The sequence below is a fragment of the Pelodiscus sinensis genome, chromosome 25 (assembly GCF_049634645.1).
Source record: "Pelodiscus sinensis isolate JC-2024 chromosome 25, ASM4963464v1, whole genome shotgun sequence".
In the NCBI taxonomy this organism is placed as follows: domain Eukaryota; kingdom Metazoa; phylum Chordata; order Testudines; family Trionychidae; genus Pelodiscus; species Pelodiscus sinensis.
Window position 1 is genome coordinate 20,614,032 of NC_134735.1, and position 14,816 is coordinate 20,628,847.

At 61.1% G+C, this 14,816-nt stretch overlaps 5 non-coding genes across 5 annotated transcripts; all 5 read left to right on the forward strand.

Annotated features, from left to right (window-relative positions):
• The first annotated feature begins 2,355 nt into the window (after positions 1-2,355).
• On the forward strand, positions 2,356-2,429 carry TRNAN-GUU (transfer RNA asparagine (anticodon GUU)). The gene has a single exon. It is a non-coding gene; the product is annotated as a tRNA-Asn (tRNA).
• A 4,801-nt stretch (positions 2,430-7,230) lies between these two features.
• TRNAN-GUU (transfer RNA asparagine (anticodon GUU)) lies at positions 7,231-7,304 on the forward strand. The gene has a single exon. It is a non-coding gene; the product is annotated as a tRNA-Asn (tRNA).
• Positions 7,305-8,855: 1,551 nt separating this feature from the next.
• On the forward strand, positions 8,856-8,929 carry TRNAN-GUU (transfer RNA asparagine (anticodon GUU)). The gene has a single exon. It is a non-coding gene; the product is annotated as a tRNA-Asn (tRNA).
• A 1,551-nt stretch (positions 8,930-10,480) lies between these two features.
• Positions 10,481-10,554, forward strand: TRNAN-GUU (transfer RNA asparagine (anticodon GUU)). The gene has a single exon. It is a non-coding gene; the product is annotated as a tRNA-Asn (tRNA).
• Positions 10,555-13,739: 3,185 nt separating this feature from the next.
• TRNAN-GUU (transfer RNA asparagine (anticodon GUU)) lies at positions 13,740-13,813 on the forward strand. Its single transcript has one exon. It is a non-coding gene; the product is annotated as a tRNA-Asn (tRNA).
• The last annotated feature ends 1,003 nt before the right edge of the window (positions 13,814-14,816 follow it).

Genomic DNA, 14,816 nt, shown 5'->3' on the forward strand with positions numbered 1-14,816 from the left:
GAAGACTGGAAAAGGGCAAATATTGTGCCCATCTATAAAAAGGGGAATAAGAACAACCCAGGAAACTACAGACCGGTCAGTTTAACGTCTGTCCCAGGGAAGATAATGGAGCAGGTAATTAAGGAAATCATATGCAAACACTTGGAAGGTAATAAAGTGATAGGGAATAGCCAGCATGGGTTTGTGAAGAACAAGTCATGCCAAACTAATCTGATAGCTTTCTTTGATAGGATAACGAGCCTTGTGGATAAGGGAGAAGCGGTGGATGTCATATACCTAGACTTTAGTAAGGCATTTGATACGGTCTCGCATGATATTCTTATTGATAAACTAGGCAAATATAACTTAGATAGGGCCACGATAAGGTGGGTGCATAATTGGTTGGATAACCGTAGTCAGAGAGTTGTTGTTAACGGTTCTAAATCCTGCTGGAAAGGGATAACAAGTGGAGTTCCTCAAGGGTCTGTTTTGGGACCCGTACTGTTCAATATCTTCATCAATGATGTAGATATTGGGATAGAGAGTACGCTTATTAAGTTTGCAGATGATACCAAACTGGGTGGGGTTGCAACTTCTTTGGAGGAGAGGGACATAATTCAAAATGACCTTAGCAAGTTAGGGAAATGGTCAGAGGTAAACAGGATGAGGATTAATAAAGAGAAATGCAAAGTGCTCCACTTAGGAAGGAACAATCAGTTCCATACATACAAGATGGGATGCGACTGTCTAGGAAGGAGCATGGTGGAAAGAGATCTAGGGGTCATAGTGGACCACAAGTTGAATATGAGTCAACAGTGTGATGCTGTTGCAAAAAAAGCAAATATGATTCTAGGTTGTATCAACAGGTGTGTTGTAAGCAAAACTCGTGAAGTTGTGGTACCGCCCCAGGGTCAGGAGCATGTCAGGTCTCTTCAGACATGCATGTGCCTATTGGGCCACGGCCCCTGGGTGTCACGCAGCTGGAGCGTGGCATGGCATGTGCTTGCACGTGCACAGGTGTCTGTGTGATCCGTGGGAGGCATGGCCCACGTGCGCGGTCCCTGGTCTCCCTCCCGCCTCCTCCCCCGAACTACTTAATTGGAACTACTTCCCCGGTACGGTCTCCCTGGATGACCCTGCCGACTCCAGTGCTGGAACTCCTTGTGGTGGCCCCTCCGGTGTGCCCAGGTCAGGGCCCTCCAGTCCCGGCTCGCTGCCTCCCGGGCTGGCACGGACCGCCCCGCCCCCCAAGAGTCGGTCGAGGGCAGGGAAGTAGGGGCAGGTGGCAGCCCCTGCTGCGGCGCCGCCCCTGGTGGCCATGGCGTACGCCTGCCGCAGCTGTTTTACTTTCAGGTGCTCCCACGGCAGAAGATGCAAAAGGCCCTGGAAGGAAAGCCCTCCTGCTTTTTTACCACGGGAGGATGTGGGCTACCAACCGAAGCTCTGAGCCAAGGACTGAAGGACCCGTCCAAGCCGTGGCCGTACTCCCGAGACTTGACCGAAGCCAGCTCTCTCTTCCATGACTGCTGCAAGCCTCAACCGAGAACGTGGCGAGTGCTCCCACAATTCCCTCTCCCCCTTTCCATTGAGGATTCTGAAGGACCGTCAGCTGGTGATTTTTGGCTCTGACTGTAAGGGATGAATTGAGCCGGGAACGTAGCTGGTCCTCTTGGGCTGGGCAGAAGCTTTTGATGGGATGAGATGGGTTTTGGTCAGCCGGCGTGTGCCTAAAGAGCGTGGGTGGTGGCGATGCGGGAGAAGCGGCGCGTCGGAGGGAATTGCTCGCGTGTCCTGTTGTTGAGCAGTATGGCGAAGGCAGAAGTTCTCTTTGTGAGGGGTTTGGCGTGCCTGGGAGTAGTAGAGCAAGGCCAGTGTTGATGCTGTGGCAGCTCTCTGTCTAGGCGTTTTGTCTAGGCCTGAATGAAGGCTCTGGGTAGCGTGGTCCAGAAGTGCTTTGTTCCACGAGCGTCTGGAGAGCCTCCCTGGCGCGCTCCCTGAGCGGGTCCCGGCGGCCCTTGTGGGTGGGAAAAGGGCAGGAGGAAGCCCTGTTGCCTGAGGACAGAAGAGGAGGCCTCCGTGCCTCCCACACAGGAAGCGGGGGGCTGCCGAGAGCTTCCCCGCAGGCGGCATCCTGGCCTGGCCTTTAGCTACTTGCAGCCTGGAGTGAAGGCGCGGAGTCAAAAGAGGCCGGCCCACACGTAGCAGAGGATGGTTTCGAGCCATCGACCACTGGGTTATGGGCCCAGCACGCTTCCGCTGCGCCACTCTGCTCCCTTGGGGCTAGACTGCCCGCAATCCACTCTAGCACCTGGGCTGCACTGGCACGGCCAGGCAGAGGAGCAGGCTGCTAGGCAGCGTTTCGGAAAGCCCTTCGAGGTCTCTGTGGCGCAATGGGTCAGCGCGTTCGGCTGTTAACCGAAAGGATGGTGGTTCGAGCCCACCCGGGGACGTGGCTACGCTCGGCCTCCTGGCGCTTGCTAGCGGGCTCCCTTTTGCCACCTCCAAGCCATCCCTCTCGGCCTCGGTGAGGTCACCTTGTGGCCGGCAAGGTTCAGGGGCCGTGCCGTGCCACGGGAGCCCGTCTCCCAGCAACCGCGCCGGGGCCTCGGCCTCGGGGCTTAAGCCCCGAGCCCAAGCGCAAAAGCTCCAGCCGGGCAGGTTTCGTTCCCCTCCCGCCTCTACGCCAGCTGAGAGGGAGAAACGCACGAGCCGCGCGGGTTCTTAGCCGCCTCCCTCCTGCGGGCCTGTTTGCTGCGCAGACCTCTGGGCCTGTCTCATGCCTCCCCTGGGAAGCGTGGCCGCGCGAACTGAGCCCCAGTCGCAGCTCCTGAGGTTTCCTGTGCAGCCTTGGACTTGCATGGCTGCCATGGTTTCTCTTTGGAAGGGACTCGGTCCCGCTTGGACAGGCGACTCGCCCGTGTGACTCCAAACGCCATCTTGTGGCTGTCTTTTTCCCCCACAGCCAGAACACCAGGATTCGCCTCCCACGGCAGAAGATGCAAAAGGCCCTGGAAGGAAAGCCCTCCTGCTTTTTTACCTCGGGAGGATGTGGGCTACCAACCGAAGCTCTGAGCCAAGGACTGAAGGACCCGTCCAAGCCGTGGCCGTACTCCCGAGATTTGACCGAAGCCAGCTCTCTCTTCCATGACTGCTGCAAGCCTCAACCGAGACCGTGGCGAGTGCTCCCACAATTCCCTCTCCCCCTTTCCATTGAGGATTCTGAAGGACCGTCAGCTGGTGATTTTTGGCTCTGACTGTAAGGGATGAATTGAGCCGGGAACGTAGCTGGTCCTCTTGGGCTGGGCAGAAGCTTTTGATGGGATGAGATGGGTTTTGGTCAGCCGGCGTGTGCCTAAAGAGCGTGGGTGGTGGCGATGCGGGAGAAGCGGCGCGTCGGAGGGAATTGCTCGCGTGTCCTGTTGTTGAGCAGTATGGCGAAGGCAGAAGTTCTCTTTGTGAGGGGTTTGGCGTGCCTGGGAGTAGTAGAGCAAGGCCAGTGTTGATGCTGTGGCAGCTCTCTGTCTAGGCGTTTTGTCTAGGCCTGAATGAAGGCTCTGGGTAGCGTGGTCCAGAAGTGCTTTGTTCCACGAGCGTCTGGAGAGCCTCCCTGGCGCGCTCCCTGAGCGGGTCCCGGCGGCCCTTGTGGGTGGGAAAAGGGCAGGAGGAAGCCCTGTTGCCTGAGGACAGAAGAGGAGGCCTCCGTGCCTCCCACACAGGAAGCGGGGGGCTGCCGAGAGCTTCCCCGCAGGCGGCATCCTGGCCTGGCCTTTAGCTACTTGCAGCCTGGAGTGAAGGCGCGGAGTCAAAAGAGGCCGGCCCACACGTAGCAGAGGATGGTTTCGATCCATCGACCTCTGGGTTATGGGCCCAGCACGCTTCCGCTGCGCCACTCTGCTCCCTTTGGGCTAGACTGCCCGCAATCCACTCTAGCACCTGGGCTGCACTGGCACGGCCAGCCAGAGGAGCAGGCTGCTAGGCAGCGTTTCGGAAAGCCCTTCGAGGTCTCTGTGGCGCAATGGGTCAGCGCGTTCGGCTGTTAACCGAAAGGATGGTGGTTCGAGCCCACCCGGGGTCGTGGCTACGCTCGGCCTCCTGGCGCTTGCTAGCGGGCTCCCTTTTGCCACCTCCAAGCCATCCCTCTCGGCCTCGGTGAGGTCACCTTGTGGCCGGCAAGGTTCAGGGGCCGTGCCGTGCCACAGGAGCCTGTCTCCCAGCAACCGCGCCGGGGCCTCGGCCTCAGGGCTTAAGCCCCGAGCCCAAGCGCGAAAGCTCCAGCCGGGCAGGTGTCGTTCCCCTCCCGCCTCTACGCCAGCTGAGAGGGAGAAACGCACGAGCCGCGCGGGTTCTTAGCCGCCTCCCTCCTGCGGGCCTGTTTGCTGCGCAGACCTCTGGGCCTGTCTCATGCCTCCCCTGGGAAGCGTGGCCGCGCGAACTGAGCCCCAGTCGCAGCTCCTGAGGTTTCCTGTGCAGCCTTGGACTTGCATGGCTGCCATGGTTTCTCTTTGGAAGGGACTCGGTCCCGCTTGGACAGGCGACTCGCCCGTGTGACTCCAAACGCCATCTTGTGGCTGTCTTTTTCCCCCACAGCCAGAACACCAGGATTCGCCTCCCACGGCAGAAGATGCAAAAGGCCCTGGAAGGAAAGCCCTCCTGCTTTTTTACCTCGGGAGGATGTGGGCTACCAACCGAAGCTCTGAGCCAAGGACTGAAGGACCCGTCCAAGCCGTGGCCGTACTCCCGAGATTTGACCGAAGCCAGCTCTCTCTTCCATGACTGCTGCAAGCCTCAACCGAGACCGTGGCGAGTGCTCCCACAATTCCCTCTCCCCCTTTCCATTGAGGATTCTGAAGGACCGTCAGCTGGTGATTTTTGGCTCTGACTGTAAGGGATGAATTGAGCCGGGAACGTAGCTGGTCCTCTTGGGCTGGGCAGAAGCTTTTGATGGGATGAGATGGGTTTTGGTCAGCCGGCGTGTGCCTAAAGAGCGTGGGTGGTGGCGATGCGGGAGAAGCGGCGCGTCGGAGGGAATTGCTCGCGTGTCCTGTTGTTGAGCAGTATGGCGAAGGCAGAAGTTCTCTTTGTGAGGGGTTTGGCGTGCCTGGGAGTAGTAGAGCAAGGCCAGTGTTGATGCTGTGGCAGCTCTCTGTCTAGGCGTTTTGTCTAGGCCTGAATGAAGGCTCTGGGTAGCGTGGTCCAGAAGTGCTTTGTTCCACGAGCGTCTGGAGAGCCTCCCTGGCGCGCTCCCTGAGCGGGTCCCGGCGGCCCTTGTGGGTGGGAAAAGGGCAGGAGGAAGCCCTGTTGCCTGAGGACAGAAGAGGAGGCCTCCGTGCCTCCCACACAGGAAGCGGGGGGCTGCCGAGAGCTTCCCCGCAGGCGGCATCCTGGCCTGGCCTTTAGCTACTTGCAGCCTGGAGTGAAGGCGCGGAGTCAAAAGAGGCCGGCCCACACGTAGCAGAGGATGGTTTCGATCCATCGACCTCTGGGTTATGGGCCCAGCACGCTTCCGCTGCGCCACTCTGCTCCCTTGGGGCTAGACTGCCCGCAATCCACTCTAGCACCTGGGCTGCACTGGCACGGCCAGCCAGAGGAGCAGGCTGCTAGGCAGCGTTTCGGAAAGCCCTTCGAGGTCTCTGTGGCGCAATGGGTCAGCGCGTTCGGCTGTTAACCGAAAGGATGGTGGTTCGAGCCCACCCGGGGTCGTGGCTACGCTCGGCCTCCTGGCGCTTGCTAGCGGGCTCCCTTTTGCCACCTCCAAGCCATCCCTCTCGGCCTCGGTGAGGTCACCTTGTGGCCGGCAAGGTTCAGGGGCCGTGCCGTGCCACAGGAGCCTGTCTCCCAGCAACCGCGCCGGGGCCTCGGCCTCAGGGCTTAAGCCCCGAGCCCAAGCGCGAAAGCTCCAGCCGGGCAGGTGTCGTTCCCCTCCCGCCTCTACGCCAGCTGAGAGGGAGAAACGCACGAGCCGCGCGGGTTCTTAGCCGCCTCCCTCCTGCGGGCCTGTTTGCTGCGCAGACCTCTGGGCCTGTCTCATGCCTCCCCTGGGAAGCGTGGCCGCGCGAACTGAGCCCCAGTCGCAGCTCCTGAGGTTTCCTGTGCAGCCTTGGACTTGCATGGCTGCCATGGTTTCTCTTTGGAAGGGACTCGGTCCCACTTGGACAGGCGACTCGCCCGTGTGACTCCAAACGCCATCTTGTGGCTGTCTTTTTCCCCCACAGCCAGAACACCAGGATTCGCCTCCCACGGCAGAAGATGCAAAAGGCCCTGGAAGGAAAGCCCTCCTGCTTTTTTACCTCGGGAGGATGTGGGCTACCAACCGAAGCTCTGAGCCAAGGACTGAAGGACCCGTCCAAGCCGTGGCCGTACTCCCGAGACTTGACCGAAGCCAGCTCTCTCTTCCATGACTGCTGCAAGCCTCAACCGAGACCGTGGCGAGTGCTCCCATTATTCCCTCTCCCCCTTTCCATTGAGGATTCTGAAGGACCGTCAGCTGGTGATTTTTGGCTCTGACTGTAAGGGATGAATTGAGCCGGGAACGTAGCTGGTCCTCTTGGGCTGGGCAGAAGCTTTTGATGGGATGAGATGGGTTTTGGTCAGCCGGCGTGTGCCTAAAGAGCGTGGGTGGTGGCGATGCGGGAGAAGCGGCGCGTCGGAGGGAATTGCTCGCGTGTCCTGTTGTTGAGCAGTATGGCGAAGGCAGAAGTTCTCTTTGTGAGGGGTTTGGCGTGCCTGGGAGTAGTAGAGCAAGGCCAGTGTTGATGCTGTGGCAGCTCTCTGTCTAGGCGTTTTGTCTAGGCCTGAATGAAGGCTCTGGGTAGCGTGGTCCAGAAGTGCTTTGTTCCACGAGCGTCTGGAGAGCCTCCCTGGCGCGCTCCCTGAGCGGGTCCCGGCGGCCCTTGTGGGTGGGAAAAGGGCAGGAGGAAGCCCTGTTGCCTGAGGACAGAAGAGGAGGCCTCCGTGCCTCCCACACAGGAAGCGGGGGGCTGCCGAGAGCTTCCCCGCAGGCGGCATCCTGGCCTGGCCTTTAGCTACTTGCAGCCTGGAGTGAAGGCGTGGAGTCAAAAGAGGCTGGCCCACACGTAGCAGAGGACGGCTTTGATCCATCGACCTCTGGGTTATGGGCCCAGCACGCTTCCGCTGCGCCACTCTGCTCCCTTGGGGCTAGACTGCCCGCAATCCACTCTAGCACCTGGGCTGCACTGGCACGGCCAGGCAGAGGAGCAGGCTGCTAGGCAGCGTTTCGGAAAGCCTTTCGAGGTCTCTGTGGCGCAATGGCTCAGCGCGTTCGGCTGTTAACCGAAAGGATGGTGGTTCGAGCCCACCCGGGGACGTGGCTACGCTCGGCCTCCTGGCGCTTGCTAGCGGGCTCCCTTTTGCCACCTCCAAGCCATCCCTCTCGGCCTCGGTGAGGTCACCTTGTGGCCGGCAAGGTTCAGGGGCCGTGCCGTGCCACGGGAGCCCGTCTCCCAGCAACCGCGCCGGGGCCTCGGCCTCGGGGCTTAAGCCCCGAGCCCAAGCGCGAAAGCTCCAGCCGGGCAGGTTTCGTTCCCCTCCCGCCTCTACGCCAGCTGAGAGGGAGAAACGCACGAGCCGTGCGGGTTCTTAGCCGCCTCCCTCCTGCGGGCCTGTTTGCTGTGCAGACCTCTGGGCCTGTCTCATGCCTCCCCTGGGAAGCGTGGCCGCGCGAACTGAGCCCCAGTCGCAGCTCCTGAGGTTTCCTGTGCAGCCTTGGACTTGCATGGCTGCCATGGTTTCTCTTTGGAAGGGACTCGGTCCCGCTTGGACAGGCGACTCGCCCGTGTGACTCCAAACGCCATCTTGTGGCTGTCTTTTTCCCCCACAGCCAGAACACCAGGATTCGCCTCCCACGGCAGAAGATGCAAAAGGCCCTGGAAGGAAAGCCCTCCTGCTTTTTTACCTCGGGAGGATGTGGGCTACCAACCGAAGCTCTGAGCCAAGGACTGAAGGACCCGTCCAAGCCGTGGCCGTACTCCCGAGATTTGACCGAAGCCAGCTCTCTCTTCCATGACTGCTGCAAGCCTCAACCGAGACCGTGGCGAGTGCTCCCACAATTCCCTCTCCCCCTTTCCATTGAGGATTCTGAAGGACCGTCAGCTGGTGATTTTTGGCTCTGACTGTAAGGGATGAATTGAGCCGGGAACGTAGCTGGTCCTCTTGGGCTGGGCAGAAGCTTTTGATGGGATGAGATGGGTTTTGGTCAGCCGGCGTGTGCCTAAAGAGCGTGGGTGGTGGCGATGCGGGAGAAGCGGCGCGTCGGAGGGAATTGCTCGCGTGTCCTGTTGTTGAGCAGTATGGCGAAGGCAGAAGTTCTCTTTGTGAGGGGTTTGGCGTGCCTGGGAGTAGTAGAGCAAGGCCAGTGTTGATGCTGTGGCAGCTCTTTGTCTAGGCGTTTTGTCTAGGCCTGAATGAAGGCTCTGGGTAGCGTGGTCCAGAAGTGCTTTGTTCCACGAGCGTCTGGAGAGCCTCCCTGGCGCGCTCCCTGAGCGGGTCCCGGCGGCCCTTGTGGGTGGGAAAAGGGCAGGAGGAAGCCCTGTTGCCTGAGGACAGAAGAGGAGGCCTCCGTGCCTCCCACACAGGAAGCGGGGGGCTGCCGAGAGCTTCCCCGCAGGCGGCATCCTGGCCTGGCCTTTAGCTACTTGCAGCCTGGAGTGAAGGCGCGGAGTCAAAAGAGGCCGGCCCACACGTAGCAGAGGATGGTTTCGATCCATCGACCTCTGGGTTATGGGCCCAGCACGCTTCCGCTGCGCCACTCTGCTCCCTTGGGGCTAGACTGCCCGCAATCCACTCTAGCACCTGGGCTGCACTGGCACGGCCAGGCAGAGGAGCAGGCTGCTAGGCAGCGTTTCGGAAAGCCCTTCGAGGTCTCTGTGGCGCAATGGGTCAGCGCGTTCGGCTGTTAACCGAAAGGATGGTGGTTCGAGCCCACCCGGGGACGTGGCTACGCTCGGCCTCCTGGCGCTTGCTAGCGGGCTCCCTTTTGCCACCTCCAAGCCATCCCTCTCGGCCTCGGTGAGGTCACCTTGTGGCCGGCAAGGTTCAGGGGCCGTGCCGTGCCACAGGAGCCCGTCTCCCAGCAACCGCGCCGGGGCCTCGGCCTCAGGGCTTAAGCCCCGAGCCCAAGCGCGAAAGCTCCAGCCGGGCAGGTGTCGTTCCCCTCCCGCCTCTACGCCAGCTGAGAGGGAGAAACGCACGAGCCGCGCGGGTTCTTAGCCGCCTCCCTCCTGCGGGCCTGTTTGCTGCGCAGACCTCTGGGCCTGTCTCATGCCTCCCCTGGGAAGCGTGGCCGCGCGAACTGAGCCCCAGTCGCAGCTCCTGAGGTTTCCTGTGCAGCCTTGGACTTGCATGGCTGCCATGGTTTCTCTTTGGAAGGGACTCGGTCCCGCTTGGACAGGCGACTCGCCCGTGTGACTCCAAACGCCATCTTGTGGCTGTCTTTTTCCCCCACAGCCAGAACACCAGGATTCGCCTCCCACGGCAGAAGATGCAAAAGGCCCTGGAAGGAAAGCCCTCCTGCTTTTTTACCTCGGGAGGATGTGGGCTACCAACCGAAGCTCTGAGCCAAGGACTGAAGGACCCGTCCAAGCCGTGGCCGTACTCCCGAGACTTGACCGAAGCCAGCTCTCTCTTCCATGACTGCTGCAAGCCTCAACCGAGACCGTGGCGAGTGCTCCCACAATTCCCTCTCCCCCTTTCCATTGAGGATTCTGAAGGACCGTCAGCTGGTGATTTTTGGCTCTGACTGTAAGGGATGAATTGAGCCGGGAACGTAGCTGGTCCTCTTGGGCTGGGCAGAAGCTTTTGATGGGATGAGATGGGTTTTGGTCAGCCGGCGTGTGCCTAAAGAGCGTGGGTGGTGGCGATGCGGGAGAAGCGGCGCGTCGGAGGGAATTGCTCGCGTGTCCTGTTGTTGAGCAGTATGGCGAAGGCAGAAGTTCTCTTTGTGAGGGGTTTGGCGTGCCTGGGAGTAGTAGAGCAAGGCCAGTGTTGATGCTGTGGCAGCTCTCTGTCTAGGCGTTTTGTCTAGGCCTGAATGAAGGCTCTGGGTAGCGTGGTCCAGAAGTGCTTTGTTCCACGAGCGTCTGGAGAGCCTCCCTGGCGCGCTCCCTGAGCGGGTCCCGGCGGCCCTTGTGGGTGGGAAAAGGGCAGGAGGAAGCCCTGTTGCCTGAGGACAGAAGAGGAGGCCTCCGTGCCTCCCACACAGGAAGCGGGGGGCTGCCGAGAGCTTCCCCGCAGGCGGCATCCTGGCCTGGCCTTTAGCTACTTGCAGCCTGGAGTGAAGGCGTGGAGTCAAAAGAGGCTGGCCCACACGTAGCAGAGGATGGTTTCGATCCATCGACCTCTGGGTTATGGGCCCAGCACGCTTCCGCTGCGCCACTCTGCTCCCTTGGGGCTAGACTGCCCGCAATCCACTCTAGCACCTGGGCTGCACTGGCACGGCCAGGCAGAGGAGCAGGCTGCTAGGCAGCGTTTCGGAAAGCCCTTCGAGGTCTCTGTGGCGCAATGGGTCAGCGCGTTCGGCTGTTAACCGAAAGGATGGTGGTTCGAGCCCACCCGGGGACGTGGCTACGCTCGGCCTCCTGGCGCTTGCTAGCGGGCTCCCTTTTGCCACCTCCAAGCCATCCCTCTCGGCCTCGGTGAGGTCACCTTGTGGCCGGCAAGGTTCAGGGGCCGTGCCGTGCCACGGGAGCCCGTCTCCCAGCAACCGCCCCGGGGCCTCGGCCTCGGGGCTTAAGCCCCGAGCCCAAGCGCGAAAGCTCCAGCCGGGCAGGTGTCGTTCCCCTCCCGCCTCTACGCCAGCTGAGAGGGAGAAACGCACGAGCCGCGCGGGTTCTTAGCCGCCTCCCTCCTGCGGGCCTGTTTGCTGCGCAGACCTCTGGGCCTGTCTCATGCCTCCCCTGGGAAGCGTGGCCGCGCGAACTGAGCCCCAGTCGCAGCTCCTGAGGTTTCCTGTGCAGCCTTGGACTTGCATGGCTGCCATGGTTTCTCTTTGGAAGGGACTCGGTCCCGCTTGGACAGGCGACTCGCCCGTGTGACTCCAAACGCCATCTTGTGGCTGTCTTTTTCCCCCACAGCCAGAACACCAGGATTCGCCTCCCACGGCAGAAGATGCAAAAGGCCCTGGAAGGAAAGCCCTCCTGCTTTTTTACCTCGGGAGGATGTGGGCTACCAACCGAAGCTCTGAGCCAAGGACTGAAGGACCCGTCCAAGCCGTGGCCGTACTCCCGAGACTTGACCGAAGCCAGCTCTCTCTTCCATGACTGCTGCAAGCCTCAACCGAGAACGTGGCGAGTGCTGCCCGTGCTGCCACAATTCCCTCTCCCCCTTTCCATTGAGGATTCTGAAGGACCGTCAGCTGGTGATTTTTGGCTCTGACTGTAAGGGATGAATTGAGCCGGGAACGTAGCTGGTCCTCTTGGGCTGGGCAGAAGCTTTTGATGGGATGAGATGGGTTTTGGTCAGCCGGCGTGTGCCTAAAGAGCGTGGGTGGTGGCGATGCGGGAGAAGCGGCGCGTCGGAGGGAATTGCTCGCGTGTCCTGTTGTTGAGCAGTATGGCGAAGGCAGAAGTTCTCTTTGTGAGGGGTTTGGCGTGCCTGGGAGTAGTAGAGCAAGGCCAGTGTTGATGCTGTGGCAGCTCTTTGTCTAGGCGTTTTGTCTAGGCCTGAATGAAGGCTCTGGGTAGCGTGGTCCAGAAGTGCTTTGTTCCACGAGCGTCTGGAGAGCCTCCCTGGCGCGCTCCCTGAGCGGGTCCCGGCGGCCCTTGTGGGTGGGAAAAGGGCAGGAGGAAGCCCTGTTGCCTGAGGACAGAAGAGGAGGCCTCCGTGCCTCCCACACAGGAAGCGGGGGGCTGCCGAGAGCTTCCCCGCAGGCGGCATCCTGGCCTGGCCTTTAGCTACTTGCAGCCTGGAGTGAAGGCGCGGAGTCAAAAGAGGCCGGCCCACACGTAGCAGAGGATGGTTTCGATCCATCGACCTCTGGGTTATGGGCCCAGCACGCTTCCGCTGCGCCACTCTGCTCCCTTGGGGCTAGACTGCCCGCAATCCACTCTAGCACCTGGGCTGCACTGGCACGGCCAGGCAGAGGAGCAGGCTGCTAGGCAGCGTTTCGGAAAGCCCTTCGAGGTCTCTGTGGCGCAATGGGTCAGCGCGTTCGGCTGTTAACCAAAAGGATGGTGGTTCGAGCCCACCCAGGGACGTGGCTACGCTCGGCCTCCTGGCGCTTGCTAGCGGGCTCCCTTTTGCCACCTCCAAGCCATCCCTCTCGGCCTCGGTGAGGTCATCTTGTGGCCGGCAAGGTTCAGGGGCCGTGCCGTGCCACGGGAGCCCGTCTCCCAGCAACCGCGCCGGGGCCTCGGCCTCGGGGCTTAAGCCCCGAGCCCAAGCGCGAAAGCTCCAGCCGGGCAGGTGTCGTTCCCCTCCCGCCTCTACGCCAGCTGAGAGGGAGAAACGCACGAGCCGCGCGGGTTCTTAGCCGCCTCCCTCCTGCGGGCCTGTTTGCTGCGCAGACCTCTGGGCCTGTCTCATGCCTCCCCTGGGAAGCGTGGCCGCGCGAACTGAGCCCCAGTCGCAGCTCCTGAGGTTTCCTGTGCAGCCTTGGACTTGCATGGCTGCCATGGTTTCTCTTTGGAAGGGACTCGGTCCCGCTTGGACAGGCGACTCGCCCGTGTGACTCCAAACGCCATCTTGTGGCTGTCTTTTTCCCCCACAGCCAGAACACCAGGATTCGCCTCCCACGGCAGAAGATGCAAAAGGCCCTGGAAGGAAAGCCCTCCTGCTTTTTTACCTCGGGAGGATGTGGGCTACCAACCGAAGCTCTGAGCCAAGGACTGAAGGACCCGTCCAAGCCGTGGCCGTACTCCCGAGACTTGACCGAAGCCAGCTCTCTCTTCCATGACTGCTGCAAGCCTCAACCGAGACCGTGGCGAGTGCTCCCACAATTCCCTCTCCCCCTTTCCATTGAGGATTCTGAAGGACCGTCAGCTGGTGATTTTTGGCTCTGACTGTAAGGGATGAATTGAGCCGGGAACGTAGCTGGTCCTCTTGGGCTGGGCAGAAGCTTTTGATGGGATGAGATGGGTTTTGGTCAGCCGGCGTGTGCCTAAAGAGCGTGGGTGGTGGCGATGCGGGAGAAGCGGCGCGTCGGAGGGAATTGCTCGCGTGTCCTGTTGTTGAGCAGTATGGCGAAGGCAGAAGTTCTCTTTGTGAGGGGTTTGGCGTGCCTGGGAGTAGTAGAGCAAGGCCAGTGTTGATGCTGTGGCAGCTCTTTGTCTAGGCGTTTTGTCTAGGCCTGAATGAAGGCTCTGGGTAGCGTGGTCCAGAAGTGCTTTGTTCCACGAGCGTCTGGAGAGCCTCCCTGGCGCGCTCCCTGAGCGGGTCCCGGCGGCCCTTGTGGGTGGGAAAAGGGCAGGAGGAAGCCCTGTTGCCTGAGGACAGAAGAGGAGGCCTCCGTGCCTCCCACACAGGAAGCGGGGGGCTGCCGAGAGCTTCCCCGCAGGCGGCATCCTGGCCTGGCCTTTAGCTACTTGCAGCCTGGAGTGAAGGCGCGGAGTCAAAAGAGGCCGGCCCACACGTAGCAGAGGATGGTTTCGATCCATCGACCTCTGGGTTATGGGCCCAGCACGCTTCCGCTGCGCCACTCTGCTCCCTTGGGGCTAGACTGCCCGCAATCCACTCTAGCACCTGGGCTGCACTGGCACGGCCAGGCAGAGGAGCAGGCTGCTAGGCAGCGTTTCGGAAACCCCTTCGAGGTCTCTGTGGCGCAATGGGTCAGCGCGTTTGGCTGTTAACCAAAAGGATGGTGGTTCGAGCCCACCCAGGGACGTGGCTACGCTCGGCCTCCTGGCGCTTGCTAGCGGGCTCCCTTTTGCCACCTCCAAGCCATCCCTCTCGGCCTCGGTGAGGTCACCTTGTGGCCGGCAAGGTTCAGGGGCCGTGCCGTGCCACGGGAGCCCGTCTCCCAGCAACCGCGCCGGGGCCTCGGCCTCGGGGCTTAAGCCCCGAGCCCAAGCGCGAAAGCTCCAGCCGGGCAGGTGTCGTTCCCCTCCCGCCTCTACGCCAGCTGAGAGGGAGAAACGCACGAGCCGCGCGGGTTCTTAGCCGCCTCCCTCCTGCGGGCCTGTTTGCTGCGCAGACCTCTGGGCCTGTCTCATGCCTCCCCTGGGAAGCGTGGCCGCGCGAACTGAGCCCCAGTCGCAGCTCCTGAGGTTTCCTGTGCAGCCTTGGACTTGCATGGCTGCCATGGTTTCTCTTTGGAAGGGACTCGGTCCCGCTTGGACAGGCGACTCGCCCGTGTGACTCCAAACGCCATCTTGTGGCTGTCTTTTTCCCCCACAGCCAGAACACCAGGATTCGCCTCCCACGGCAGAAGATGCAAAAGGCCCTGGAAGGAAAGCCCTCCTGCTTTTTTACCTCGGGAGGATGTGGGCTACCAACCGAAGCTCTGAGCCAAGGACTGAAGGACCCGTCCAAGCCGTGGCCGTACTCCCGAGACTTGACCGAAGCCAGCTCTCTCTTCCATGACTGCTGCAAGCCTCAACCGAGAACGTGGCGAGTGCTGCCCGTGCTGCCACAATTCCCTCTCCCCCTTTCCATTGAGGATTCTGAAGGACCGTCAGCTGGTGATTTTTGGCTCTGACTGTAAGGGATGAATTGAGCCGGGAACGTAGCTGGTCCTCTTGGGCTGGGCAGAAGCTTTTGATGGGATGAGATGGGTTTTGGTCAGCCGGCGTGTGCCTAAAGAGCGTGGGTGGTGGCGATGCGGGAGAAGCGGCGCGTCGGAGGGAATTGCTCGCGTGTCCTGTTGTTGAGCAGTATGGCGAAGGCAG